Source organism: Canis lupus, chromosome 9 (genome assembly GCF_048164855.1).
Source record: "Canis lupus baileyi chromosome 9, mCanLup2.hap1, whole genome shotgun sequence".
NCBI lineage: Eukaryota > Metazoa > Chordata > Mammalia > Carnivora > Canidae > Canis > Canis lupus.
The window spans coordinates 5,441,680-5,446,503 of NC_132846.1; the positions used below are offsets into that span (position 1 = coordinate 5,441,680).

At 40.8% G+C, this 4,824-nt stretch overlaps 1 pseudogene; it reads left to right on the forward strand.

Annotated features, from left to right (window-relative positions):
* The first annotated feature begins 1,062 nt into the window (after nt 1-1,062).
* LOC140639342 (large ribosomal subunit protein uL15-like) lies at nt 1,063-1,501 on the forward strand (annotated as a pseudogene).
* The last annotated feature ends 3,323 nt before the right edge of the window (nt 1,502-4,824 follow it).

Below are 4,824 nucleotides of genomic sequence, written 5' to 3' on the forward strand. Positions count from 1 at the left end.
GGAGGTACAGCTGCTCCTATGTGACCTACAGGGGCAGCTTTGCCACAGATCGTGGCCTTAGGATGTTTGAACAGCAGTGACTCAGGCACTAGTTTCTCCATCTCCAAATTCCATGGGAAATACAACAAGCTCTGAGTGGCTCTTCTAAATCCCTTCATTTAGTTTAAACTAAGAGGGCAAAAAGCTCTGGAAAGGAGATAGAGGACAGGGCTGACAACTCCATTCCCCCACTCTCTGAAGAACCCTTCTAACCTTCACCCCTTCAGGAATTCCCAGCCTTGTCTTATGTAAGCTGTAGGCGAGGCTAACGGTAGAGAGAAAACCAGTACAGGTATCCCTCATTTTTTGAAAGTTCACATTACAGCACCTCACTTTTGTGAAAGACCTACCTTATTAGCACCCGTTTCCACTAAATGACAGAACTAGGTGGTCTGTTACTTAGTTTGGTCTTTAGGACCTTTGCTGATAATCTAAGCCAAGAAGAAAAGCCACATCTAATATCCTGTTACCCTATGAAAATTTAAAATATGCATTTCCTTGAGCACAACAATTCTACTTCTCTGCATTTATTTTATAGGTATATACACACATATAGAAAGACATATGTACAAAGATATTCATTATAGAGATGCCTGGCTGGCTCAGTTGGTAAAACATCTGACTCTAGATCTCAGGGACATGAGTTCAAGTCCCAAGTTGTACATAGAAATTACTTTTAAAAGAAAAAATATTCTCAGGGTTCCTGGGTGACTCAGTCAGTTAAGTGTTTACCTTTGCTCAGGTCATGATGCCAAGGTCCTGGGATTGAGCTTCATGTGGGGCTCCCTGTTCAGCAGGGAGCCTGCTTTACCCTCTCCCTCTGCTAGTGTTCTTTCTCTTTTTCATAAATAAATAAATAAAATATTTTTAAAAAGATATTCACTATAGCTCTATCTGTAAAATCAAGAGTTTCAAAACAATATGAATGTCTATTGATAGAGAATATATTATAGTATTCAATAGAATATTATGTAGGTGTTAAAAGGAAAGAGGTAGCTTGCAACTGGCATATGGGCTGCCCATATGCCATCTAGACTGAGGAATGCCTGGAAACTTCAGGGCCACCTGAGCCACAGCCACGTCAGCAAGCCCCCAGAAACACCCAGGAGGCCAAGGTAACACTGGTGGCATGCATTACCACTTGATCAACTTTGACAAATATCACCCAGGTTACCTCGGAAAAGCTGGTATGAGGCATTACCACTTAGAGAGGAGCCAGAGCTTCTGCCAATCTGTCAACCCCAACACACTGTGGACTTTAGTTAGTGAGCAGACACGGTTAAATACATCCAAAAACAAGACTGGAGCTGCTCCTATCACTGACATGGTGCAGTCAGGCTATGACAAAGTTTTGGAGAAGGGAAAGCTCCCCAAATAGCCTGTCATAATGAAGGTCAAGTTCTTCAGTAGAAGAGCTGAGAAGATTAAGGGGATTGGGGGGCACTGTGTCCCAGTAGCTTGAAGACACATGGAGGGATGTTCACTAAATGCTAACAAGTGCAAACAAACAAGCAAAACAGAAAACAACAACAACAACAGAAAGGCAGCTTTAACTTACCAATACAGAATGATGATATCTGATCTCCAAGATATAACTTTAAATGGAAAAAAGATTAACATGCAAAAAGTTGTGCAACAAATAGCCTACGTGTAAGTTGGTAAGAGTACAGAATATCATTGAAAAGATAAATAAGAATTTGATCCCAGAATTTGTCACTGAAAGGGAAAAATAGGGACTAAGTAAAAAGGCGATTTATTTTTCACTGTATATAGTTCTGTTTTCATTTTTTTTACCATGTACATCTATTACCTTTTTAACATATAAATTTATAGCTTCCCCTTCTGTCCTTTGCTAAGCTGTCCCTTGTAAGATTCTGCACTCTATTTAAGAAGAAATCTTTTGATTGTGAACCCTGTTTATTTTCCTACCCTCTCAACCTAAGCCAGGTAATGTAGAAAGAAGTCCCAGAGTCCACTCCTCCCCTCTATCTAAAAGCCCAGGTTCTAGGACAATTATAACCAACCCCGTTGGTGGGTTCCCTTGGTGCCTTCCAGAATTCTACAGATCTATGTATCCCTAAGTTCCCCCACCCCCCGCCCGCATAATTTGTCACTCCAGAAGGCAAAGAGAAGGAAAGAAAGTAGAGGAGGTCCTTATAATCACTCGCTCCAAGGGTGTCCAACTCTTAACTCTCCAGGCCTGGGTCATTGTCCATTGGTGACTTTACTGTAGGTTCTGACTGCCGGAATAATCCTTTCTTCCTCTCCCTAGGAAGGAAGTTAGAGGCTAGAGGAGTAGACTATGAAGCCAACCCTTGCTTCTAGTCTTGGCTCTGTCTTCAGTTAGCGACAAGCGCCTGTTGGTAACAGCACATTGTCACAGAAACCCACCCCGGCCAGGCAATATGCCAGGTGTCTTATATACGTTACTCATCTGATCTTCACATTGACTCCATGAAATAGGCACCATTATTAACTCTGTTTTAGGGATAAGTTGATGACCTTGCCCAGGGTCATGTGGCAGAGCTGTCTTGTACTCTCATCCCTTATTTATATGACACAAGACTTCTGGGCTAAGCAGGAGAGTCCCAGATCTAATATTTGGGAGGCCCTTGGTGACAGAGAAGGGAGACAAGGCCCAGGCTCTAGGGGTCATAACATTAAAGCCTTGACATCATTTGAGCTGGGAAGGACCAGGGAAAGCTTAACGGCTCAGCCCAGATGTCGGTCGTGCCTCTGACACTTCTCTCAGCTCACAATGCCATCTTAGCGTGTTTAAGAGTGTTTGGATGGCTTTTCCTTTCTTTTCCCACAAGGTCTGCAGCAGATCTCTGCCTCCTCCTAAGTCTGCCACCTGCCCCACCGTGAGGCCTCTACCCTCAAGCATGCACCCCAGCTTTGTGGAGATATTTGAGGCAATCTCTTGCAAAGTGCTTCAAGTTCCTCCTCCCCTGAATTTTTCTGTGAATTTCTCTGATTCTCCAGGCAGAATGAAGTGCTCCTTCCTCTGTGACATTTGGCACCTCTCATTCTGTAAGGAAGACCCTAGAGATCATTCCTTACATCACAGTGAATTCTGACTTGTTTGTTTTTGTCTTCATCAGATTATGAGATAATTGAAGGAAGAGACAGGGCTGTGTTTATCATTCTATCACTGGCAAATGAGCACAGGTTCCCATACACAGCACACCCTCCATCATTGTGGCAGGGTTTCGTGCATCATAAAAGCTGTGTAACATGTATGTCTTAGAAGGATCATTCTGGCAGCAACATGGAGTGTGAAATGAGAGGAAAAGAGAGACAAGAACAGCTAAAATGCCATGATGCAGGCCCCACCTGGGATCTGATTAGGTCAGTGAAATTAGGAGGAGGGATCAACAGTAGATACAGGAGATTGGAAACACTAGAAATTCCTGGAATTAATTTGATTTTGAGGGTAAGGAAGGTGGAGATTTCTATATTGATGTTGTGGTCCCTGGTTTGGGCATTGGATGGATATGGTTGCCATGGACTGAGATAAGTAAACTGACAATAAAATATCGAGTTCAGTTTTAGCTAGGTTGATTTTGAAGTTAACTTTTCAGTAGAAAATTAGCTATTTGGATTTAAAACAGGAGAGAGGATTGGGTTAATACATTTGGAAGGCACCAGTATCTTCACAAATAATCATATCAGTAAGAATTTTAAGCCAGAAGAAAGCAAAGTTATGAAGAAGGAAGAAATTATATATTTGATTTAAAAAAAAGAGACCCTTAGGAAAAAGTTTTTTGTTGCCTTTCTCCTTTATTGGATAGTCTGCCATTCCTACCAGGTTCTGGCATAAATCATCTAAAACTATGAGAAATGGGTGCCTCCCACGTGAAACAGCTCTTCAGGCACCCGGTGCTATTCCCTTCCCTGGACAGAAGATACCAGACAGTAACCCAGAGCTCTAGTGGAAAAAGCACTTCTCAATAGAGACTCAAAGGATCTCCTTCACAAAAGGAAGGAAGGCAGATTCTGATAAACCGAATAAGCATTAACACTGAAAAGGTTTTTCTGTCTATAAACGTGAAGAAAAAGAAAGGATATTTTAAATAAATCCTGGTAGACAGTGTGGCTACTTTGCAACAATAATACAATACAGCAGTCAGCGGGTTGTCCCAGACACTTTGTGTACCCTGGATGCAGTGAGCTTTAATATTTACTCAAATAAAAAAAAAAAAATATATATATATATATATATATTTACTCAAATAACTTAAATTCCGGTCTTAGTAAATCTGTCTACAATTAGATCCATCATTTGGAAGTTGCTGGGACAGACTTTTCCCATTAGTGAGTGTTATCTTGGTTCTAGTACAAAAAAGGCTCAAAGAGTATTTGGCCTTGGTCAGAATGGACCATCACCACCAACAAAATGCTTGTCATATTTTTTTTCATGCACAAGACAGAACACTTGAATTTCTAGAATCTGAAGGTAAAGAAGTAGAAGAGGTGTGGGAAAACAGTGTACATAACTTTTTGCATCTCTAATATTCATTTATTTCTCCATCTTCCACGAAGGGAAGTCATCAGTTAAGAGGAGAAGGATCCTGACTAGCTAAGAAAACTCTGAAAACTGCAGAATTTTGAAGCACAAAGAAACAAGGTCGTGGGCTCTCTTTGTCATGAATCATGGATGAACTACTGAAAATCAACTCATCTCTTGGAACTGTTTGTAAAAAGTTAAGGACAGGCTAATTAAGGAGAAATTTTTATTTTTTTAATTTTTTAAAAAATTTTAAAAAGATTTATTTATTTATG